We start from the raw sequence: 26699 nt of genomic DNA on the forward strand, positions 1-26699 counted from the left end.
AAAAGAAAATTAGTTTCATTACGTTTACATAAACCTTATTTTGCATATACCATAAATTTCATTTATTTAGCGATTTTGAAAATGTTCAGCAATTAGTCTGTCATGTGGCACTTGCGTGTGAAACTTCATATATTCAATTGTGTATTTCCTGACTTTTGAATGCTGTAAAACTATTTAATTTAACTGACATTTAATTTTAATGTTTTGATGTTTTTAGCATGTTCACTGTGTTTTAATTTCTTGTCAAGGAAATATTGAATTTTATTGTTATTTTACATGTTCACAACACAACACAACACAACTCAACTCGAACATAGATCATAAATTACTTTAATTTGGAAAAGTTTGTGAATTTGCAAAAAATGGTGCTTTCTCATCACCATAATTATATAACAATTCTGCCCCTTCTGGTATGTAATATTTGGAAATCATAACCACACACGGCCTGTCATTAATCTTCAGTTGTTTTGTGACAATGTTGGAATGCTTTTTGGAATGGTTCAGGAAAAAGGTAATTCCACTTGTTTCCCACATCTTCTTTTCACTGTGTGGATTTATTCTGAAAATATATGGCCATGATGATATTAACATGAGAGAGTGAGTGAGTGAGTGAATGAAGGTGAGGGTGGGTGAGTGAGTGAAGATGAGGACAAGTGAGTGAAGATGAGGGCGAGTGAGGGTAAGTGAATGAAGGTGAGGGTGGGTGAAGGTGAGTGAGTGAGTGAATGAAGGTGATGGTGGGTGAGTGAGTGACGGTGTGTGGATGAGGGTGAGTGATTGAAGGTGAGGGTGGGTGAGTGAGTGAAGATGAGGGCAGTGAGTGAAGATGAGGGTGAGTGAATGAAGGTGAGGGTGGGTGAGGGTGAGTGAGGGTGGGTGAGGGTGAGTGAGTGTGAGTGAATGAAGGTGAGGGTGGGTGAGTGAGTGAGGGAGTGAAGATGAGGGCGAGTGAGAAAAGGTGAGGGTGAGTGAGTGAAGGTGTGTGGATGAGGGTGAGTGATTGAAGGTGAGGGTGAGTGATTGAAGGTGAGAGTGAGTTAGAGAAGACGAGTGAGTGAAGATGAGGGTGGGTGATTCAAGGAGAGAGTGAGTTAGAGAAGGCGAGTGAGTGAAGGGTGAGTGAGAGTGATTGAGTGAAGGTGAACGAGTGAGTGAAGGTGTGTGAGTGAAGGAGAGGGTGAGTGAAGGTGAGCGAGTGAGTGAAGGTGTGTGAGTGAAGGTGGGTGAGTGAGTGAAGGTGAGGCTGATGGAAGTGAAGCTGAGGGTGAGTGTGTGAGTGAAGGTAAGGGTGAGGGTGGGTGAGTGAGTGAGTGAAAGTGTGTGACTGAAGGTGAGTGAGTGAGTGAATGAGGGTGAGTGAAGATGAGACTGAGGGTGAGTGAGTAAGTAAAGCTGAGGGTGAGTGAGTGGGAGTAAAGACGAGTGAGTGAAGGTGAGTGAGTGGCTGAAGATGGGAGTGAGTTAGAGAAGGTGAGTGAGTGAAGACGAGGGTGAGTGAATGGAGGTGTGGATGAGAGTAAGTGAAGATAAGGGGGAGTGAAGGTAAGGGTGAGTGAATGAAGGTGAGTGAGTGAGTGAGCGAAGGTGAGCGAGTGAGTGAGCGAAGGTGAGAGTGAGTTAGAGAAGGCGAGTGAGTGAAGGTAAGGGTGAGTGAGAGTGAGTGAGTGAAGGTGAGTGAGTGAGTGAAGGTGTGTGAGTGAAGGAGAGGGTGAGTGAAGGTGAGCGAGTGAGTGAAGGTGTGTGAGTGAAGGTGGGAGTGGGTGAGTGAGTGAAGGTGAGGCTGATGGAAGTGAAGCTGAGGGTGAGTGTGTGAGTGAAGGTGAGGGTGGGTGTGTGAGTGAGTGAGTGAGTGAAAGTGTGTGAATGAATGAGGGTGAGTGAGTGAGTGAGTGAATGAGGGTGAGTGAAGATGAGACTGAGGGTGAGTGAGTAAGTAAAGCTGAGGGTGAGTGAGTGGGAGTAAAGATGAGTGAGTGAAGGTGAGTGAGTGGGTGAAGATGGGAGTGAGTTAGAGAAGGTGAGTGAGTGAAGACGAGGGTGAGTGAATGGAGGTGTGGATGAGAGTGAGTGAAGATAAGGGGGAGTGAATGAAGGTGAGTGAGTGAGTGAGCGAAGGTGAGCGAGCGAGTGAGTGAGTGAGTGAAGGCGAGTGAGTGAAGATGAGGGCGAGTGAGTAAATGAAGATGAGGGTGAGTGAGTGAGGGAGTGAAGATGAGGGCGAGTGAGAAAAGGTGAGGGTGAGTGAGTGAAGGTGTGTGGATGAGGGCGAGTGATTGAAGGTGAGAGTGAGTTAGAGAAGACGAGTGAGTGAAGATGAGGGTGGGTGATTGAAGGAGAGAGTGAGTTAGAGAAGGCGAGTGAGTGAAGGTAAGGGTGGGTGGGTGAGTGAGTGAGTGAAGGTGAGCGAGTGAGTGAAGGTGTGTGAGTGAAGGTGAGGCTGATGGAAGTGAAGCTGAGTGTGAGTGAAGGTGAGGGTGGGTGGGTGAGTGAGTGAGTGAAAGTGTGTGACTGAAGGTGAGTGAGTGAATGAGGGTGAGTGAGTGAGTGAATGAGGGTGAGTGAAGATGAGACTGAGGGTGAGTGAGTAAGTAAAGCTGAGGGTGAGTGAGTGGGAGTAAAGATGAGTGAGTGAAGGTGAGTGGGTGAAGATGGGAGTGAGTTAGAGAAGGTGAGTGAGTGAAGACGAGGGTGAGTGAATGGAGGTGTGGATGAGAGTGAGTGAAGATAAGGGGGAGTGAAGGTAAGGGTGAGTGAATGAAGGTGAGTGAGTGAGCGAAGGTGAGCGAGTGAGTGAGTGAAGGTGAGAGTGAGTTTGAGAAGGCGAGTGATTGAAGATGAGGGCGAGTGAGTAAATGAAGATGAGGGTGAGTGGGTGAAGGAGTGAGTGAGTGAAGGTAAAGGTAAGTTAGTGAAGGTAAGGGTGAGTGAGTGAGTGGGTGAGGTGAGTGAGTGAAGGTGAGGCTGAGGATGGGTGAATGAAGGTGAGGGTGGGTGAATGAAGGTGAGCATGAAGGTGAGTGGGTGAGAGTGAGTGAATGAAGGTGAGTGAGTGAGTGAGTGAGTGAATGAAGATGAGTGAAGGTGAGAAAGTGAGTGAAGGTGAGGCTGAGGGAGTAAAGCTGAGTGGGTGAGGGTGAGTGAGTGAAGATGTGTGTGTGAGTGAGTGAAAGGGTTAATTGATGCGTCATTTGAGTATGACAGTGAATGGATGGGTGGGTGGTTGGTTGGATGGATGTGTTTATATATACAACAGTGAGTCAATCTGTTGGTGAGCGAATGGGTGCTTGAGTTGGCAAGTGTGTAATGAGTAAGTTGATATAATGTACATATGACTGAGTGAATTAACTAGATTTAGTGTTGATTAAGTGAGCGAATGAAGCTATCTTTGGGTTGACAAATCAGTGAGCTAGTGGTAAGGTGGGACAGTTAAGTTATAGCGTGTGCGAGTTAAAATGGGTTAATGAAATGTGGGCAAGTCAGAGAGAAATCAATGTTTCACTCAGCAAGTCATTTGGTTGGTGAGTTAATAATATATGTCTGATTGTTACTGAATTATTTCGTTGTTAAGTGGGTGAGTAGAAAGGAATTTATTAAACAATGAGTCACTCATTTAGTCAATCAGTTGAGAGTAATGAGTGAATTGCGGTTGACCTAATGAAAGGGTGGCTTGATAATGTAAGAGTTGTGGGTGAATTAGATTTAGTTGTGAGTGAGTTTGTTGGAGGATGATCAAATGGGTGGGTGAGTGAGTTTGTGTGCGAGTTTGTGTGTGTCAGTGGGTGGAGTGTTTGAGTTCAATGAATTGGGGTGGGAGAGGGTAAGCGAGTGCGTGAGAATGGGTGAATTGCCATTGTGCGTGTGTGTGTGTGTGTGTGTGAGCGAGCTAGTTGATAAGAGCGAGTGTGTGACAGCAAGTGCATAATTCATTTCATTAGTTTTACATTAAATTGTATGAAAGTAGTGTTACATATAACTACTAACACTAAGAAAATATTATGGCAAATATTGTGGCTGATTATATACTCACACCATGCCGGAATATTCCAGGTGATACATGCCACAACGTTCACCTGTTACCGCATACTGTCGTTCTAGTTGTTCAGCCTCTGCTCTGTCAATTATTTCTCCGTCGTACACCCCAATTATCTCATTTGCTTTTATATCTTGTTTTGCAAAGGCGCACTTTCCCGCTTCTCTAAAATCTCTGTTAACGACTTCAACCTTAATTTCAATGTAAACAAATATTGTTTTTTGTTTTGATTTCACTAGACTATTCTGGGGGTCTTTTAGTAAAAATCAAATTCAAAAATCGGCCCTCGAAATATATTTTCGATATAAAAACACTCTTTTATTACATGTACACTATACTAGTTACAAATAATTGTTAAATTAAACTATCATTGCCGCATATTACACAATATATAAAGCTAGCAACGATATCATTCTTTTTGATTTCTGAGAATGTCGAAAAGGGACCCTGTTATGAAGCATAATTTCTAGAACACTTGGGTGCCTCGCTTTTCCGTGAGTTTTACCAGTGATCCCCTGGGAAGATCATGTACCAAATCTTATCGTCATAATACATTAAACAACAAAATATCTATTCTATATACTGAACTGTTAGAGTTACGAGCATCGAGTTACGAAAACATTGAGTTACAAATATTACCACGCCCATATTTTATAAATCACGCCCCTTTTGCGAAACCACACCCAAATTGTAACTATGGCCAATCAACAGTTACTGTAGAATACTTTATTTTCGCTTGGAATTTATTTTCGCTATTTTCGCTGAAGGGATGATTCCGTGAAAATAAAATCCAGCGAATATACTTTTTTTCCTATATTTTCACTTTAAACTCATCCAAAATCAGTGAAAATAAATTCCAAGCAAACGCCCAAAAAGCCTTTTCAGCGAAAATTAATTCCGGCGAAAATAAAGTATTCCACAGTAACAAAACTTCGCGTTATGGGCAACATACTTAATAGTTGAACGTTAAAAAAAATCATGCTGCCTGTAACTCGATGTTTGGTTAACTGTTACTTAAAGTTCAAGTTACTAAATGTGGACCTTCAACAACTAAAAATGTATTTTACCTGTAACTCGGAATTCTGTTGACTAGTTAATCGAGTTACAGTTTGGACGAGGTCTCACAAAAGTGGGTGTGGTTTCCAAAATGTAACTTTTTTTGTAATTCGATGTTCGTACTTCGATGTCCGTAACTCGAACAACTTAGCAGCTCTCTATATTCTAACACAAATAATGTATTCTTATTATTAACTCGTTGTCAGTTTTCCATGAGATAACACTCATGTATAATAGCATTTGATTCGTAAAACATGTTTAATTTACTCATTTATTTCCTATTTCGAATTCGAGATAGAAACTCCTATAATAAACAGAGTATTTTGTTATGAAAGTGTAACTCATTTTAATGAAAACATGGGTGAAAAGAAATGCTAAATAATTTCGGGACAAACTCGTTCAGGAATATACAGAGCAAGGAAGGATTCGTCAATTATGCTATGCAAACATATTTTGAAATTGCAAACGATTATGCATTGATTAAAATGAGCTACATGTGACATAGTAATTATATTTCAGTATAGCAACATGCACCCCATAACAATATATATAATCTCATTATAGTGAGATGTTAAATCATTATACTATGGATGTACAAAATATTAAACCATTACAAATACTAAGACTTTTATTCTAGATTGAGATATTCCCTCATTATCAGGAGAGAACTCGTCAAATTTAAATATAAAGGTGTGAACTTTCCACAGATGTGGATCTCCACGTTTAATATATTTTGCTTAATAACTCTGCTTATTTTTTTGTAATTACGTTCCGCATTGTACCTGTATATATTCATCCCATTTTTTTCGTTTCAAAAAGTGTTCTGTTTTTTCTTTAATAGACATCGAGGATTGTTCCCTTCTTAGCCGATGTTGCCGCATATTCAACCCGCGATAACCTCGCTTACCACCCGAGGTGACTGGCGATATGCCATTATGGACAAGTGTAACCTTGATTTGCTGTAAAATACCACATGTCAAATGAGATACAATTTATGATATAATTATAAAATTTAAACACCAGTGGAAGTTATGAAGGGTGACCCCTTGCCCATTTTTTTATTGTGTAATCTTTCCATTAGTAGTTATGTCAACGCATGTATTTTATTTCTTTATAGCTGACTAGTTTTAATCAATTGTCGTACTTTTAATCTGGTGTGTAGTTTCTTTACAAAACACAAATAATATATAAGACTGATCCCGAATTACACTAGCGTTTCACAATATTCCCTGCACATGTATAACCGATGTAAGCAATGTATAGTTTTCTGAATTTGTATAACGTTTACAATATTTATGTAACAAATCCAAACACAATGAAAAAAAGAAAGAAACTTGTCATTGTGAAATATTTCTCGTCTGTATTTCCTTAATTTGTGGTGATATGACAAATTCAATCATCGATCACCCGGCCACACAAAAGCACGTACCTTATGAAAACGAGTCTCACTAATCATTGACTGTGTCTGGCGATCATTTTTTGTCATTAATGATATAAAATTTTCATAATGAAAAAACAGCTCCTTTGATGTAATGATGTCACCAGGTTCTCGTGTGAAGCACAAATACTCCTCTACAAATAAGCTCAGAAATGGGCACTTGATTCCTATTTTTACTCCGTTGATGAGTTTGCGTACGTTGCCTTTGCTAGCCATCTTGAAATAATAAGACTCACTTGTCATGAATTTGACTGGGTGGAACGATTTGCGTAAAAATCAGAATGTGGGTGATAAATATACACGAGTATTCAATAAATAAATAAAATAAAATGTAATGTTACTACTATTCATGTGTATATATGTTCATTTTATTTTCTTCGCATAATAAATATATAAATGCAAATTCAATTAAAAACATAATTTTGCCTTCAATTTGTCACCCACTCTAGAAAGGATAATGGTTGTATACCTTTCACACGTGATTACATTCAGAACGACACACATAATTGAATGACCTTGGGTTTCAGAAACCACGGCATATAATTTCTGAAATGGTCTAATACATTCGCGTTCGTTCTCAACGCAATTTAAACACTGTTGCAAATTTCTATTTTGGTCTGCGTCACCTAGATGATGACCTATTTTTAGCACAACATCTACACGTGTGTACGACAAGAGACAAAAGTTGTCGCGTCCGTGCACCAGCACGTAATTACTTTTCAATTTAGCCACTCCACAGGACCGTTAGTTTACTAGTAAATGATCAAATATTTTTTTTTCAAATCAACATATTTGCAAACACACACACAACAGTGCGCAGAAAATTAGCTTTTATAAAATGAATAATAACCCGTTATGATAGTAACGAGGTCCGAACCGAATTAAAGATTATATATATATGTATATGTGCTGCAACATGCTCGGTAGTCAGTAGGCGCAAGTGGTCGCGCATTTTTGGGGGGCGCGACAGCCGCTCACTTCCCCGCTGGTAGTGGAACTTTGAATTCGGCTCGAACTCGAAGCGTTATAGTAGAGCCTACACATAATTTTTAAGATGGCACCTTGAAATAACATTCTTGTGTGTGTTACAGTAATGTATTTTGAGAAACTTGTCATAAAAATCACTTCTTTTAGAACAATTCCTTGGTACGCAATGATAAAAAAAATGCATTATTTAATTTCTCCAAAAAACAAATTTATGAAAAAAGAATCACTATAATTTGTCGAGTCGAGTGTGTGGTGACAATTCCGATTTGCTAAAGTTAGCTTCCATTATAATATTACCCAGACAAAGTTATCAGTCTAACAGTGAGTCAACTGGACCTGGGCTACTTTTAGACTTGATCAAATTGAACACCAGCTACTCCGTGCATAGGATGAAGTAAGACTACGAGAGATTTTCTGTAATATACATCGGCGAGGGCTTCATATCAGAAGAGTTCGACTAGGACTTAAAACTCCGTGACCAATCGTTGCCGTCGTATAAGGATCGGGAAAAATTAAGATCAAATAATGCATAACGCACTTACGAGCATTTTGAAAATCAGTAAAACAAATATCAATACACACTCGTTCACTCATCCTGTAGAAATTTGCAAGTAATCACTTTTATACGAAAATGAAGTCCATCTCCTAACGTTGATGTTCACGAAAGTGTCCTACGGTTGACCGATCATGACCTTGTATTTGTTATCAAAATAATTGGTCACGTCAACATATGGTTGTGACGTTGTTTTCTATTTGCTTGGCTAAATACGTCCATGCAACGAAATGTTTTTAACGTTATTCATTATATATCAAAGGGAACAGATGGAATCGCGTTACATTGATAAAACCAACAATACTTAAAGCAATAAAGGGTGTGTTATGTGGTATGTAATATAGATTATTGTGGGTCATTATAATAATAATAATAATAATAACTTTATTGCATCCTTAGAAATACAATGTTTCTATCAGTTAATAGCAATACGATGGTCATGATGACTGATCACGATTCTTGAGAAAACATATAGATATGTGATATATTTTAAGGAATTTCTCAGGAAAGAGTACCTTTTGCACCCACCACTAATCCTAACACTAACTTTCACCCCTCAATTAATTTGTGAACGTCCACTCTAGATATAACTGTAGATATACTTGGGAGGGCATATGCAATCAAATTGGGAAACGCAGGAGGGTCGGGTAATAGTGTTTGGTTTAGAAACTTATTCCATTTCTTATACATTTGAAATCCTTCAATGAGTCTTGTAAACAATTTTGCACGCAATTCTTATTTGGAAAGCAGACCTATGCCACAATTTTCAAACGAAAAATGTTATAAAACACGAGGGCAACCTTCAAACTTATTTTGATGCTAAAAATACGGGTTTCACCTATGGTCATAATTGTCCATCGGAAACATTCTATCTCGGGTAACATTTTCCATTCGATTATACCACTCAATATCAGGTGCTCTATAGTTCTCATCGTTCATTTCTCATATGCAAACTAATAAACATTTACAGTTACACTGGTTAACCTGTTTGTATAACAATGTAACCGTGGTGTTTACTAATATACATAACAATAGGGAAGCTTTCATAAACAAACAATATACAAGGTGTTTCGTGCAAATCGCCCAGTTTTAATTTCAAATTGCCCCCTCCCTTCTAATGCAATGCTATCTTATTGCTGTGGTGATGAAATATTTGGGCGTGGTCATTTTTCGTATTTCGATGTTTTTGTAATACGATCTCCGTAAATCGAATAATTGACAGTCTCTCTTATTGCTACAATTTCACTAGTATTTGAGACGTCGATCCCATGCATTTGCATAATACTGTCACCGCTACTACTACAAGACTGAAACTCTTGTAGGGCACTCGCGTATGAGCGCAATAGATATGGCAACCTCAATCAGCGATCTCTCAGCCAACGAAAAATCTGCTCTAAAACTCAAAATTTTGGAAAAACGAATAGTTTGTGGCAAGTATGGGTGTTGGGTTTGGAGTGGTTCTACAAGCAGAGGGTACGGGACTTGTAGGATAACTCCGAATGGAGCAGTTCGTACTGTCCATCAAATTAGTTTCGTTGTGCATGGTGGAATGCTAAATCCGTCTTTAGAAGTGTCACACCTGTGCCATACTCGGGCGTGTTTTAACCCTTTCCATCTTGTACTAGAAAGCCGAATCCAGAATAATAGCCGTAAGAGTTGCGTGAGTGGATCGTCTTGCTGGCACCGCCCGTCATGTTTGATCTGATCAATAGACTGTGGTCTCCACGAGACCCAAAATGAAGATAAGGTAGAACGCGATGTAATCATAATTAAACTTGTATGTGTGCGTTATTCCCCCCCCCCCCACTGAGTGCGGGCGCTATATTTTACACGAACACATCGCCCTGAATTTTCGTCAACCGTGAATTTGTCTTTCTATATTAGATAATGTCAACGAAAGCAGCTCAAACAAATGCCGAACAGGGTTTGCATTCAGCAACTGGTACTGTTTCGTTAGAAATATAATTTAAACGAAAGAATCTTGTGATATTACGCATCGAATATGATAAAGGGTCAAAATTGCATTCACGTATTAGGTCATTGAATGTGTCCGAATATATGGAACCGATGATCGATACTGATAATTGTTAATACCGCCAAACATATGTTTTGTATGTAAATTGATTTAAGTTACGTTTCGTTACGGGTTTATTAAATGCATTCTTGTGTTATTGCCTGAGTGTGAAAGTTCCGCGATTACCGTGTGATCGTAACTGTACGAGTCCTACGGATTCAACATGAACCAAGCATTTAGATGTAGACGTTTTTTTCTTTTTCTATTTCTTTTGCCAAACACTAGTATAATGTTCACGTTGATTGGTATGTATCAAACAAAGAACAAACTCAAAATATATCACTGTAAGCCGCTGTGACAGATCGTAAAATTAATACACGGGAAATTGGTCCGAACTCCCGTAAATCATAGTTAAAATGATTGAGATTTGATTCTTTATGAGAGCGAGTGTCATTGTAGCATGGACTTGTATAATCATATGCATAGTTATAGTGACTTGAAAAATTATCAATATGGTAATCACGCTGAGAATGAGGATAGGATTGTGATTGGTACTCATAGTCACGACGAACAATGAGTTTGGGCGTCTCTTAGCCAGTGCTAAACACTGTTTCATCCTTACATGGACGCAACTCGGACTAGCCTATATGAAAACATATGAGATTAGCTTAAATTTTAGCCCGTGCTTGGTGTAGCCAGATGACATAGTTAGCGCACAGTACCCAACAGCCAGTTGGGGAACGCTGTTGTTCTAAGGTGTGAATCGCATACAGTGCGCGTTGCTCTTCAGTGGGGAGACAGCGGTGACGTCATATCATTCTCGTTGGGAGCACTTCTGTTCTGTGTCACGTCTACAAATATTGCGTGTTTTTAAGTAAAGTCGGTAAATTTTATTTAAAGTTACAAGTCTCTATGTGATCATATCGGTTTCATGAAAATGCACGTGTAGTTTAAAATTCATATTCATTATACCACGACGGAAAGTTTCAACCCTGGTAAATCGCGTTACCACACCCAAAACAATCACATTCTTTATTTGTGATTTAATACTTGAATTGTTGGATAATATTTATTAATTTATGCATAAGTGCCGAGGAGATGTTCATCTCAGTGGAGGAACTGTGGTTAGCGATACACATGCAAATTATAGTTTACATTAAACTTTTGACTAGTACTATATAGTCTACAGTACTTCGAGATTAAACTGGTTTCGTATTATTGTAGGGTCTATAATTCTAAACTACGTTGTTGGAATCAGAATTTTGTAACTTACACGAGGTCGAGGAAAAGTTATCGTCATTATCAACAACTATATAAATTGATCTGTGAGTTGAACAGCCCATTTAATTATGTCTCCCATGATGCACCAGTGCTAAACTGGGATTGTGGAACCGCGAACCTCAGGTTGCATATTTGTTTCTTTAATATATTCACAAGGTCGTACACAAATGCAACGTCAACTTCCTCTGTCAAGGAATGTGAATCTTTGTGCCACGCTACACTTAGTACGCATATGTATTGAACGATGGCCGTACGTGGAGGATTCTGTTATAATACCTGGTCATTTGAACAACCATGGGCTCATAGAACAGTTCAAAGACTACCTCGTAAAGGGTTATATAAACGAAAAGTAACTATCACGAGAAAGTTTGCAAAATCTACTACAGCGAGGAAAAACAGAGCATTTCCTTTTGTTGACCGGATGTCGCTCTCCTGTTCGTGTAACAATGACTGTTTAATCCAAACAGGCGTTCGAAATATCAGAATGATTCGCCGTGATTTTGACCTTAAATGCTATGATGAGCAGAATCTCATTTTAATACAACTAATGGATATACGGACGGTACGCCGATACAATTCACGCACTTATCATATTATTGATGTTACAATGAACAGAAAGCGTATCTGCCGTCTGGGATTTTTGAAAATCTTCGGAATCAGCAAGCAACGTATTGCAACTCTTATGGGGAAAAGAAGACCACTTTCGACAATTCAATCCGACCGCCGCGGAAAACACGGACTGCACCACAGATCTGTTGACAGACAATGCGTTATGGACATCGACAATCATATGGCAAGTTATACATTCGAATCCCCCCATTATTGTAATATTGGAAACACTGAAACAAAATATATGCCAGCTTCAAATAGTATTAGTAGTTGCTATCGCGATTATCTGAAGAAACAACGAAATAATAACAGACGATACGTTTCCTTTTCAACTTTTCGAACACACGTTTTAAAAAACATTGATATCCATTTTAAACGGCCTCGGCGAGATACTTGTCAGCGATGTGATGTGATGGCCAAAAAAATTAAATATGCAAGAACGACCGAGGACAAACGGCGTTTCCAGAAGGCCCTACAGGATCATTTGTCAATTGCCGAAACACATTATGGTAATATAAATTACGATTTTACAGTTTTGGCAATGAAACCACCCGACACACAAAACTGGGAAATTCCCGAAGTATTTTCGTAGCGGACTGAATTTGATCTCATCATGTGTTCAACCGCCGAGGGAGGGCACTATGTTACAGAAGACGAACCACTTGCTCTGCAATATAAATGCGTGGTGGTTAGTTGGAAACAGACATCTTGCTTGTCGGAACTAAAGATGGATAATTTTTGTTCAACGAATGACGTTGCTGTATTTCACTTAGATTTCTCAAAAAGCCTTCCATGTCCAAAGGTAAGACATATTAGTTTTAATGTTAAATTACATGCTCTCTATAATGCCGTACACTTTCATGTTGTTATCTAGATTACTTCACATAGAATTTGATTTAGATTACTTCATATAAAATAATTCTAGCATGAAGGTGGGATATTGCTTATTTTTTTTTATTATCGGATAATTTGATAATTATAGATTATAGTACCATATGTTTATCAGGGAGCTCGCGATTCCAAAAATCCTGATTAAGACCCAACATCAAGCCTGTCTAATATCGATCTAATATCGGACGTAAATTTCCATATTTAAACAGTCGATAAATTATTGATATCATATCGATCCCTGCTTTCCTCAGCTGACCAAAATTGATGATTCGAATTACCGTTCATAGACGATATATCATATCTAGTGCCTTATCTGATCTATTTGTTTATTTCAACCACTAGGTCTCCACTCAAGACTGGCACTTTCGCAGTAAATTACATCTGAGATGTCTTGGAGTGGACGTTGCTAAGACAAGAACTTTTCATTGTTTTCTTTGGGATGAAATGAACGGAGGTAAAGGTCCAAATGAAATCATCTCTGCATTCCAAAGCCTTCTCGTGCAACAGAATATAACCTCACGGCATGCTATTTTGAGTTCGGATAACCATCCAGGTGAATATCTTTTTTATATATAGTATATTTGTGCTAGACAATAATTTCGGGCATTGAGTGACAAGTTTGTCTTTCCTGACTTTCTTTTTTGCCATTTGCAGGTGAATGTTTAAACAATAAATGTATGTGGTATCTTCAGAGTTTAAATGACCAGGGAACTTTCCAGCGAATAGATTATAAAACGCTGTTAGAGGGACATTCATACAGCTTTGCAGATCGTCACTTTGGGCTGATTGAAAAGAATTCACGGAAACACGATGTCATAGAGCTTCCTACAGATTGGTTAAATGTGATAGAACAGTCGTCATTTGCGGGCCACTATAAAGCCAAACTGTTGACAATTGATGACATTTATGATTATTCTTCATACTTAAAAAATGAGTTTACATACAGGTACAAAGATGTCAACGGAATCAAATTTTCGTTTGACGAGGCTCACTATTTTAATTTTGGAATTGGTGAACGATTAATTGATGGTACTGTCAAAACATTTTCTCATCCGGAAACAGCCTGGGTGCGTAAGACTCTTGATCCGAAAGAAACTCCGATTGTTGTGTCGTTCAGGAAAATTAAGCAAATGACAAGAATAACAGATTGTCATTTACATACTCTTAGTAGAGAATTAAAACCATTGCCTGGAAAGGTGTTTCAAGACGTGAATGAATTGGCGATAAAATATTTATCCCCACGCGCACAAGAATGGTATCAGGCTTTGCCAAAAGTCACGGAATCGTAAATATTTGCATATACAAATGTGTGTATTTGTGGTTATTTTTAATAACATTGTACGTGAAATTTTCTGATCTTATCTTTGCAAATAGTAATTTTAATATTTAGTAGACCCGGTAACGCAGTCTACTGATCAATGGGCATTGCAACCACTATATGGGACTTGTGTGACTTGAAGGAAACACAATAAGAAGTTTTATATATATGACAAATTAGTTGTATTTTTACCAAAAACTAAATGATAATTGTAGAGGTTGGTAATTTGCGAGAAGTGCTCACTATTTTAAATAAATACATGTATGTAGACGAACAAGTTTTCTTATTTTTTATATATGTTTCTTCACGGGTATACTTTGTAAACACACTTACGTTCACCCCTGTCAAGAAGGACCCATATATCATTTCAACGAATCACGATAATTTGTAATAATGATTAGCATACCCATTTGAAGTATTCCATGTTGCATTTGTCAAACTATTTCTGTAATTGTAACTCCCTAACATTGCTTGATTATTTCATTGACAACATTATTTATATACAAAGTCAAAATATATATTTTACCCCCCAATGGGACATGACATATCACATATGTTTTAAGTCAATCTAACGCCTACCCGTCCTTGACAAAGACGACAAGCGTTTTTCGAATTCTTGACATAGCAACATCTGTTTCCTGTCTTTGAGACAATTCTGAATTGAAAACCGAAATTCATGACCATCCCTTAATTTGCACTGTCGTGGATATTAGTTGAATACCATTAAAACAAGCTATCAATCGTCACTTTCAGATTAGTAGAGCAGATGTTACATATTTTAACAAAAACGTGCCCTAAAATCACATTGTGAGTGTCATGTTTGGTACTCTCATGTAACCAGCAGCACGAAATCATTTAGTCAGGACACAAATTGTCAGCTGCCCGTGTTGTTTGGCCACAACTATTTTTTTATTGACTCTGGTAGTATTCTGTAACTTTCCCTGGAACCTGGAACTTACTGGTACAGGGCACAATCTCCCCCACTGTGTGAGAGGGCGGACATTACTAAATTATACTGTATAGCCACCGGTATTCTGGTATCGGAGTGATCATTATAAATTCCAATATGCATCGGATAAAATGCAAACCGTGATTAATTAATTTAGATCTAAATGAGTTGTTTTATCTTCATACTACGATCTCCCTCCGGCTTGGGTAGCCGATTGTCGCTGAATCAATACGCATGCGCGTATGCTTTTCTTAGCACGATAATGAGCCTCGATTTCGCATGCATATACGCCCTTCGTCAACTTTCGACAAATCACGAAAATGAACAAATTAAATACATACAAGTCTTTTATTCACGATAATTTGATCAAATAAATGTTTACACAAAAAAACCTTAAATAGTATGATTGACTAGTTGCGAGAAGACATTAACAAACAAACGAACGTCACAACAAGCTCAGACTGACCAAGACGCAGTTGGGTTACTTTTGTTTTGTACACTACGTCAGCAATGGTATTGGCTAACAAGACAGTAGTTTTAAAAGCAATGCAGCTTTCAGGAAAACACTAGTAACAAACTTAGAGGCAAATTGATTGCCGCACTGCTGCACTGTCAACCAATTTAGTCGTTAAATTGCTTACTTTGTGTGCGAAGTCAAATCCAGACGAGAACGGAAGAATGATGAAATGAGCTTAAACAATGCAATGGTAAGTTTACGAAATATAATGTTATAATATAAGAATCTATGTGTGAGTAGATCGAACAACGAAGATTTTTTCAGCCAGAGGACGAGTATCATTCACGTCTTGAATTGGCCAATGGGCGTTCCAGAATTACCATATTATATGCCATTAGTATATACATAACCGACCAATCTTGGACTTTATTTCAATATGTTGGTCAGGGTTCTGACCCTGTGTATTTTTCGGTGGGTACCGTTTAATTTCATTACCCTGGCTACGTGTTAAAATGGGTCTGAAGTCACTCTGGATAAGTACGTACATAACCGACCAATCTTGGACTTTATTTCAATATGTTGGTCAGGGTTCTGACCCTGTGTATTTTTCGGTGGGTACCGTTTAATTTCATTACCCTGGCTACGTGTTAAAATGGTTATGAATTCATTTTGGATAAGTACGTACATAACCGACCAATCTTGGACTTTATTTCAATATGTTGGTCAGGGTTCAGACCCTGTGTATTTTTCGGTGGGTACCGTTTAATTTCATTACCCTGGCTACGTGTTAAAATGGTTATGAATTCACTCTGGATAAGTACGTACATAACCGACCAATCTTGGACTTTATTTCAATATGTTGGTCAGGGTTCTGACCCTGTGTATTTTTCGGTGGGTACCGTTTAATTTCATTACCCTGGCTACGTGTTAAAATGGTTATGAATTCACTCTGGATAAGTACGTACATAACCGACCAATCTTGGACTTTATTTCAATATGTTGGTCAGGGTTCAGACCCTGTGTATTTTTCGGTGGGTACCGTTTAATTTCATTACCCTGGCTACGTGTTAAAATGGTTATGAATTCACTCTGGATAAGTACGTACATAACCGACCAATCTTGGACTTTATTTCAATATGTTGGTCAGGGTTCTGACCCTGTGTATTTTTCGGTGGGTACCGTTTAATTTCATTACCCTGGCTACGTGTTAAAATGGTTATGAATTCACTCTGGATAAGTACGTACATAACCGACCAATCTTGGACTTTATTTCAATATGTTGGTCAGGGTTCTGACCCTGTGTATTTTTCGGTGGGTACCGTTTAATTTCATTACCCTGGCTACGTGTTAAAATGGTTATGAATTCATTTTGGATAAGTACGTACATAACCGACCAATCTTGGACTTTATTTTGCATGCAGGTAAGGTACACCTACAGACATAACTGTGGACATTCAGTTCTTTTTATTTAGATCATGGCAATTTTTTGGTCAGAGCGCCCTCTAGTTTTGTGGAGAATCATGTTCATTTGGAATGCTCTGATTGGATGGAAGTTCAAGCCTAGCAAGGTGTGATAGAATTGGCCTGTTATGTTCAGATTCAAATAAGCATGAACCACTAATTTGACAGGGAAGTGATACTTATAATGCAGCAAGCTGTTCTAATTGCTGTTGTGGTAGAGTTTTTCTATTTTCCTGTCAAATGCATTTATTGGTCCACTGAAAAATGAAAATAATGTTCCCTGTAACTTAGACTCTTATTGATCAAGGCATTTTAAAAATCATGGGTGTTAACTCCCCTCAAGTTATGACCCGTTGTCCCCTACAGAATAATGGTTGCATCTAATATTAAAATAAAGATGGCGGAGTATAGCGTTGATTCATCTCGTTCTACTCTGGATTACTTGGAGTCAATAAAGATCCTAGAAAGTTAGTATTTATATGCCTGTGTGTTTTTTGTTTGTTTGTTTTTTCACTGTCTTTGACTTTCCCAGTATGTTTGTTGCTGTTGACAACAATTCAGTCCTCTGCCAGGCTTCAGTCAATGTTTTTCTTCACTACCTACCCAACTCCTCGTCGGGCACTATGTAGCTGGTGTGGTATATTTATCACAGACAGTAGGGCAATTGTCACATTTAGTGCTCCAAGAAAATATTCTCTGTCCATGTGTATTTATATAAATAGATGCAGTTTCTTTGGCTTGAATAACGATCACTGGCTTCGTACATACAGGTATACTGGTTTACCTGTTTCTAGTTGAAATATAGCCAATCTTATTAACCAAGACAGTTGGACATTTGCCACATGTCACAACACTCATTTCCAAGTGCCATAGCTTGAAACAAGTAGTCAAATCTGATATTGGCTGGAGCTTTAGTTTATATGGACATGGTAAATGGCAAACTAGATGGTCAGAAAGTAATAAAAATAATCACAGCTTTACTCCACCCACCCCACTATGAAGTAAAAGGCTGTTTATAAGGCCATGTATGATGGTTTCATTTTTCTTATGGAAAACAATTTTAATTAAAAACTTCTATGCTCCTGTACCCAACCGTGGGGGTTCATCACACTAAACAACAGGTGTCACTATTACTAAGATAAATGTACTTTTTTTTCATTAAAATTACTGAATGCTTATACATATGTACTAAAACGTTAGTTAACATTTAATATCAGGCAATGCATTGGTTCATTACCCTGGCTACGTGTTAAAATGGTTATGAATTCATTTTGGATAAGTACGTACATAACCGACCAATCTTGGACTTTATTTCAATATGTTGGTCAGGGTTCTGACCCTGTGTATTTTTCGGTGGGTACCGTTTAATTTCATTACCCTGGCTACGTGTTAAAATGGTTATGAATTCATTTTGGATAAGTACGTACATAACCGACCAATCTTGGACTTTATTTCAATATGTTGGTCAGGGTTCTGACCCTGTGTATTTTTCGGTGGGTACCGTTTAATTTCACCACCCTGGCTACGTGTTAAAATGGTTATGAATTCATTTTGGATAAGTACGTACATAACCGACCAATCTTGGACTTTATTTCAATATGTTGGTCAGGGTTCAGACCCTGTGTATTTTTCGGTGGGTACCGTTTAATTTCATTACCCTGGCTACGTGTTAAAATGGTTATGAATTCACTCTGGATAAGTACGTACATAACCGACCAATCTTGGACTTTATTTCAATATGTTGGTCAGGGTTCTGACCCTGTGTATTTTTCGGTGGGTACCGTTTAATTTCATTACCCTGGCTACGTGTTAAAATGGTTATGAATTCATTTTGGATAAGTACGTACATAACCGACCAATCTTGGACTTTATTTCAATATGTTGGTCAGGGTTCAGACCCTGTGTATTTTTCGGTGGGTACCGTTTAATTTCATTACCCTGGCTACGTGTTAAAATGGTTATGAATTCATTTTGGATAAGTACGTACATAACCGACCAATCTTGGACTTTATTTCAATATGTTGGTCAGGGTTCAGACCCTGTGTATTTTTCGGTGGGTACCGTTTAATTTCATTACCCTGGCTACGTGTTAAAATGGTTATGAATTCATTTTGGATAAGTACGTACATAACCGACCAATCTTGGACTTTATTTCAATATGTTGGTCAGGGTTCTGACCCTGTGTATTTTTCGGTGGGTACCGTTTAATTTCACCACCCTGGCTACGTGTTAAAATGGTTATGAATTCATTTTGGATAAGTACGTACATAACCGACCAATCTTGGACTTTATTTCAATATGTTGGTCAGGGTTCAGACCCTGTGTATTTTTCGGTGGGTACCGTTTAATTTCATTACCCTGGCTACGTGTTAAAATGGTTATGAATTCACTCTGGATAAGTACGTACATAACCGACCAATCTTGGACTTTATTTCAATATGTTGGTCAGGGTTCTGACCCTGTGTATTTTTCGGTGGGTACCGTTTAATTTCATTACCCTGGCTACGTGTTAAAATGGTTATGAATTCACTCTGGATAAGTACGTACATAACCGACCAATCTTGGACTTTATTTCAATATGTTGGTCAGGGTTCAGACCCTGTGTATTTTTCGGTGGGTACCGTTTAATTTCATTACCCTGGCTACGTGTTAAAATGGTTATGAATTCACTCTGGATAAGTACGTACATAACCGACCAATCTTGGACTTTATTTCAATATGTTGGTCAGGGTTCTGACCCTGTGTATTTTTCGGTGGGTACCGTTTAATTTCATTACCCTGGCTACGTGTTAAAATGGTTATGAATTCACTCTGGATAAGTACGTACATAACCGACCAATCTTGGACTTTATTTCAATATGTTGGTCAGGGTTCTGACCCTGTGTATTTTTCGGTGGGTACCGTTTAATTTCATTACCCTGGCTACGTGTTAAAATGGTTATGAATTCATTTTGGATAAGTACGTACATAACCGACCAATCTTGGACTTTATTTTGCATGCAGGTAAGGTACACCTACAGACATAACTGTGGACATTCAGTTCTTTTTATTTAGATCATGGCAATTTTTTGGTCAGAGCGCCCTCTAGTTTTGTGGAGAATCATGTTCATTTGGAATGCTCTGATTGGATGGAAGTTCAAGCCTAGCAAGGTGTGATAGAATTGGCCTGTTATGTTCAGATTCAAATAAGCATGAACCACTAATTTGACAGGGAAGTGATACTTATAATGCAGCAAGCTGTTCTAATTGCTGTTGTGGTAGAGTTTTTCTATTTTCCTGTCAAATGCATTTATTGGTCCACTGAAAAATGAAAATAATGTTCCCTGTAACTTAGACTCTTATTGATCAAGGCATTTTAAAAATCATGGGTGTTAACTCCCCTCAAGTTATGACCCGTTGTCCCCTACAGAATAATGGTTGCATCTAATATTAAAATAAAGATGGCGGAGTATAGCGTTGATTCATCTCGTTCTACTCTGGATTACTTGGAGTCAATAAAGATCCTAGAAAGTTAGTATTTATATGCCTGTGTGTTTTTTGTTTGTTTGTTTTTTCACTGTCTTTGACTTTCCCAGTATGTTTGTTGCTGTTGACAACAATTCAGTCCTCTGCCAGGCTTCAGTCAATGTTTTTCTTCACTACCTACCCAACTCCTCGTCGGGCACTATGTAGCTGGTGTGGTATATTTATCACAGACAGTAGGGCAATTGTCACATTTAGTGCTCCAAGAAAATATTCTCTGTCCATGTGTATTTATATAAATAGATGCAGTTTCTTTGGCTTGAATAACGATCACTGGCTTCGTACATACAGGTATACTGGTTTACCTGTTTCTAGTTGAAATATAGCCAATCTTATTAACCAAGACAGTTGGACATTTGCCACATGTCACAACACTCATTTCCAAGTGCCATAGCTTGAAACAAGTAGTCAAATCTGATATTGGCTGGAGCTTTAGTTTATATGGACATGGTAAATGGCAAACTAGATGGTCAGAAAGTAATAAAAATAATCACAGCTTTACTCCACCCACCCCACTATGAAGTAAAAGGCTGTTTATAAGGCCATGTATGATGGTTTCATTTTTCTTATGGAAAACAATTTTAATTAAAAACTTCTATGCTCCTGTACCCAACCGTGGGGGTTCATCACACTAAACAACAGGTGTCACTATTACTAAGATAAATGTACTTTTTTTTCATTAAAATTACTGAATGCTTATACATATGTACTAAAACGTTAGTTAACATTTAATATCAGGCAATGCATTGGTTCATTACCCTGGCTACGTGTTAAAATGGTTATGAATTCATTTTGGATAAGTACGTACATAACCGACCAATCTTGGACTTTATTTCAATATGTTGGTCAGGGTTCAGACCCTGTGTATTTTTCGGTGGGTACCGTTTAATTTCATTACCCTGGCTACGTGTTAAAATGGTTATGAATTCACTCTGGATAAGTACGTACATAACCGACCAATCTTGGACTTTATTTCAATATGTTGGTCAGGGTTCTGACCCTGTGTATTTTTCGGTGGGTACCGTTTAATTTCATTACCCTGGCTACGTGTTAAAATGGTTATGAATTCATTTTGGATAAGTACGTACATAACCGACCAATCTTGGACTTTATTTTGCATGCAGGTAAGGTACACCTACAGACATAACTGTGGACATTCAGTTCTTTTTATTTAGATCATGGCAATTTTTTGGTCAGAGCGCCCTCTAGTTTTGTGGAGAATCATGTTCATTTGGAATGCTCTGATTGGATGGAAGTTCAAGCCTAGCAAGGTGTGATAGAATTGGCCTGTTATGTTCAGATTCAAATAAGCATGAACCACTAATTTGACAGGGAAGTGATACTTATAATGCAGCAAGCTGTTCTAATTGCTGTTGTGGTAGAGTTTTTCTATTTTCCTGTCAAATGCATTTATTGGTCCACTGAAAAATGAAAATAATGTTCCCTGTAACTTAGACTCTTATTGATCAAGGCATTTTAAAAATCATGGGTGTTAACTCCCCTCAAGTTATGACCCGTTGTCCCCTACAGAATAATGGTTGCATCTAATATTAAAATAAAGATGGCGGAGTATAGCGTTGATTCATCTCGTTCTACTCTGGATTACTTGGAGTCAATAAAGATCCTAGAAAGTTAGTATTTATATGCCTGTGTGTTTTTTGTTTGTTTGTTTTTTCACTGTCTTTGACTTTCCCAGTATGTTTGTTGCTGTTGACAACAATTCAGTCCTCTGCCAGGCTTCAGTCAATGTTTTTCTTCACTACCTACCCAACTCCTCGTCGGGCACTATGTAGCTGGTGTGGTATATTTATCACAGACAGTAGGGCAATTGTCACATTTAGTGCTCCAAGAAAATATTCTCTGTCCATGTGTATTTATATAAATAGATGCAGTTTCTTTGGCTTGAATAACGATCACTGGCTTCGTACATACAGGTATACTGGTTTACCTGTTTCTAGTTGAAATATAGCCAATCTTATTAACCAAGACAGTTGGACATTTGCCACATGTCACAACACTCATTTCCAAGTGCCATAGCTTGAAACAAGTAGTCAAATCTGATATTGGCTGGAGCTTTAGTTTATATGGACATGGTAAATGGCAAACTAGATGGTCAGAAAGTAATAAAAATAATCACAGCTTTACTCCACCCACCCCACTATGAAGTAAAAGGCTGTTTATAAGGCCATGTATGATGGTTTCATTTTTCTTATGGAAAACAATTTTAATTAAAAACTTCTATGCTCCTGTACCCAACCGTGGGGGTTCATCACACTAAACAACAGGTGTCACTATTACTAAGATAAATGTACTTTTTTTTCATTAAAATTACTGAATGCTTATACATATGTACTAAAACGTTAGTTAACATTTAATATCAGGCAATGCATTGGTTCATTACCCTGGCTACGTGTTAAAATGGTTATGAATTCATTTTGGATAAGTACGTACATAACCGACCAATCTTGGACTTTATTTCAATATGTTGGTCAGGGTTCTGACCCTGTGTATTTTTCGGTGGGTACCGTTTAATTTCATTACCCTGGCTACGTGTTAAAATGGTTATGAATTCATTTTGGATAAGTACGTACATAACCGACCAATCTTGGACTTTATTTCAATATGTTGGTCAGGGTTCTGACCCTGTGTATTTTTCGGTGGGTACCGTTTAATTTCACCACCCTGGCTACGTGTTAAAATGGTTATGAATTCATTTTGGATAAGTACGTACATAACCGACCAATCTTGGACTTTATTTCAATATGTTGGTCAGGGTTCAGACCCTGTGTATTTTTCGGTGGGTACCGTTTAATTTCATTACCCTGGCTACGTGTTAAAATGGTTATGAATTCACTCTGGATAAGTACGTACATAACCGACCAATCTTGGACTTTATTTCAATATGTTGGTCAGGGTTCTGACCCTGTGTATTTTTCGGTGGGTACCGTTTAATTTCATTACCCTGGCTACGTGTTAAAATGGTTATGAATTCATTTTGGATAAGTACGTACATAACCGACCAATCTTGGACTTTATTTCAATATGTTGGTCAGGGTTCAGACCCTGTGTATTTTTCGGTGGGTACCGTTTAATTTCATTACCCTGGCTACGTGTTAAAATGGTTATGAATTCACTCTGGATAAGTACGTACATAACCGACCAATCTTGGACTTTATTTCAATATGTTGGTCAGGGTTCTGACCCTGTGTATTTTTCGGTGGGTACCGTTTAATTTCATTACCCTGGCTACGTGTTAAAATGGTTATGAATTCACTCTGGATAAGTACGTACATAACCGACCAATCTTGGACTTTATTTCAATATGTTGGTCAGGGTTCAGACCCTGTGTATTTTTCGGTGGGTACCGTTTAATTTCATTACCCTGGCTACGTGTTAAAATGGTTATGAATTCATTTTGGATAAGTACGTACATAACCGACCAATCTTGGACTTTATTTCAATATGTTGGTCAGGGTTCAGACCCTGTGTATTTTTCGGTGGGTACCGTTTAATTTCATTACCCTGGCTACGTGTTAAAATGGTTATGAATTCACTCTGGATAAGTACGTACATAACCGACCAATCTTGGACTTTATTTCAATATGTTGGTCAGGGTTCTGACCCTGTGTATTTTTCGGTGGGTACCGTTTAATTTCATTACCCTGGCTACGTGTTAAAATGGTTATGAATTCACTCTGGATAAGTACGTACATAACCGACCAATCTTGGACTTTATTTCAATATGTTGGTCAGGGTTCAGACCCTGTGTATTTTTCGGTGGGTACCGTTTAATTTCATTACCCTGGCTACGTGTTAAAATGGTTATGAATTCACTCTGGATAAGTACGTACATAACCGACCAATCTTGGACTTTATTTCAATATGTTGGTCAGGGTTCTGACCCTGTGTATTTTTCGGTGGGTACCGTTTAATTTCATTACCCTGGCTACGTGTTAAAATGGTTATGAATTCATTTTGGATAAGTACGTACATAACCGACCAATCTTGGACTTTATTTTGCATGCAGGTAAGGTACACCTACAGACATAACTGTGGACATTCAGTTCTTTTTATTTAGATCATGGCAATTTTTTGGTCAGAGCGCCCTCTAGTTTTGTGGAGAATCATGTTCATTTGGAATGCTCTGATTGGATGGAAGTTCAAGCCTAGCAAGGTGTGATAGAATTGGCCTGTTATGTTCAGATTCAAATAAGCATGAACCACTAATTTGACAGGGAAGTGATACTTATAATGCAGCAAGCTGTTCTAATTGCTGTTGTGGTAGAGTTTTTCTATTTTCCTGTCAAATGCATTTATTGGTCCACTGAAAAATGAAAATAATGTTCCCTGTAACTTAGACTCTTATTGATCAAGGCATTTTAAAAATCATGGGTGTTAACTCCCCTCAAGTTATGACCCGTTGTCCCCTACAGAATAATGGTTGCATCTAATATTAAAATAAAGATGGCGGAGTATAGCGTTGATTCATCTCGTTCTACTCTGGATTACTTGGAGTCAATAAAGATCCTAGAAAGTTAGTATTTATATGCCTGTGTGTTTTTTGTTTGTTTGTTTTTTCACTGTCTTTGACTTTCCCAGTATGTTTGTTGCTGTTGACAACAATTCAGTCCTCTGCCAGGCTTCAGTCAATGTTTTTCTTCACTACCTACCCAACTCCTCGTCGGGCACTATGTAGCTGGTGTGGTATATTTATCACAGACAGTAGGGCAATTGTCACATTTAGTGCTCCAAGAAAATATTCTCTGTCCATGTGTATTTATATAAATAGATGCAGTTTCTTTGGCTTGAATAACGATCACTGGCTTCGTACATACAGGTATACTGGTTTACCTGTTTCTAGTTGAAATATAGCCAATCTTATTAACCAAGACAGTTGGACATTTGCCACATGTCACAACACTCATTTCCAAGTGCCATAGCTTGAAACAAGTAGTCAAATCTGATATTGGCTGGAGCTTTAGTTTATATGGACATGGTAAATGGCAAACTAGATGGTCAGAAAGTAATAAAAATAATCACAGCTTTACTCCACCCACCCCACTATGAAGTAAAAGGCTGTTTATAAGGCCATGTATGATGGTTTCATTTTTCTTATGGAAAACAATTTTAATTAAAAACTTCTATGCTCCTGTACCCAACCGTGGGGGTTCATCACACTAAACAACAGGTGTCACTATTACTAAGATAAATGTACTTTTTTTTCATTAAAATTACTGAATGCTTATACATATGTACTAAAACGTTAGTTAACATTTAATATCAGGCAATGCATTGGTTCATTACCCTGGCTACGTGTTAAAATGGTTATGAATTCATTTTGGATAAGTACGTACATAACCGACCAATCTTGGACTTTATTTCAATATGTTGGTCAGGGTTCTGACCCTGTGTATTTTTCGGTGGGTACCGTTTAATTTCATTACCCTGGCTACGTGTTAAAATGGTTATGAATTCATTTTGGATAAGTACGTACATAACCGACCAATCTTGGACTTTATTTCAATATGTTGGTCAGGGTTCTGACCCTGTGTATTTTTCGGTGGGTACCGTTTAATTTCACCACCCTGGCTACGTGTTAAAATGGTTATGAATTCATTTTGGATAAGTACGTACATAACCGACCAATCTTGGACTTTATTTCAATATGTTGGTCAGGGTTCAGACCCTGTGTATTTTTCGGTGGGTACCGTTTAATTTCATTACCCTGGCTACGTGTTAAAATGGTTATGAATTCACTCTGGATAAGTACGTACATAACCGACCAATCTTGGACTTTATTTCAATATGTTGGTCAGGGTTCTGACCCTGTGTATTTTTCGGTGGGTACCGTTTAATTTCATTACCCTGGCTACGTGTTAAAATGGTTATGAATTCATTTTGGATAAGTACGTACATAACCGACCAATCTTGGACTTTATTTCAATATGTTGGTCAGGGTTCAGACCCTGTGTATTTTTCGGTGGGTACCGTTTAATTTCATTACCCTGGCTACGTGTTAAAATGGTTATGAATTCACTCTGGATAAGTACGTACATAACCGACCAATCTTGGACTTTATTTCAATATGTTGGTCAGGGTTCTGACCCTGTGTATTTTTCGGTGGGTACCGTTT

General features: G+C 38.1%; 1 long non-coding RNA gene across 1 annotated transcript; it reads right to left on the reverse strand.

The window, feature by feature from the left end:
• Nucleotides 1-314: 314 nt before the first annotated feature.
• LOC146726061 (uncharacterized) lies at nt 315-4712 on the reverse strand. Its single transcript, XR_014928666.1, has 2 exons — nt 4028-4712; nt 315-559 (listed from the first exon to the last, which is right to left on the reverse strand). It is a non-coding gene; the product is annotated as an uncharacterized LOC146726061 (long non-coding RNA).
• Between the last annotated feature and the right edge of the window lie 21987 nt (nt 4713-26699).

The sequence above is a fragment of the Saccoglossus kowalevskii genome, unplaced genomic scaffold (assembly GCF_978046115.1).
Source record: "Saccoglossus kowalevskii unplaced genomic scaffold, keSacKowa6.1 SCAFFOLD_95, whole genome shotgun sequence".
NCBI classification, from domain to species: Eukaryota; Metazoa; Hemichordata; class Enteropneusta; family Harrimaniidae; genus Saccoglossus; species Saccoglossus kowalevskii.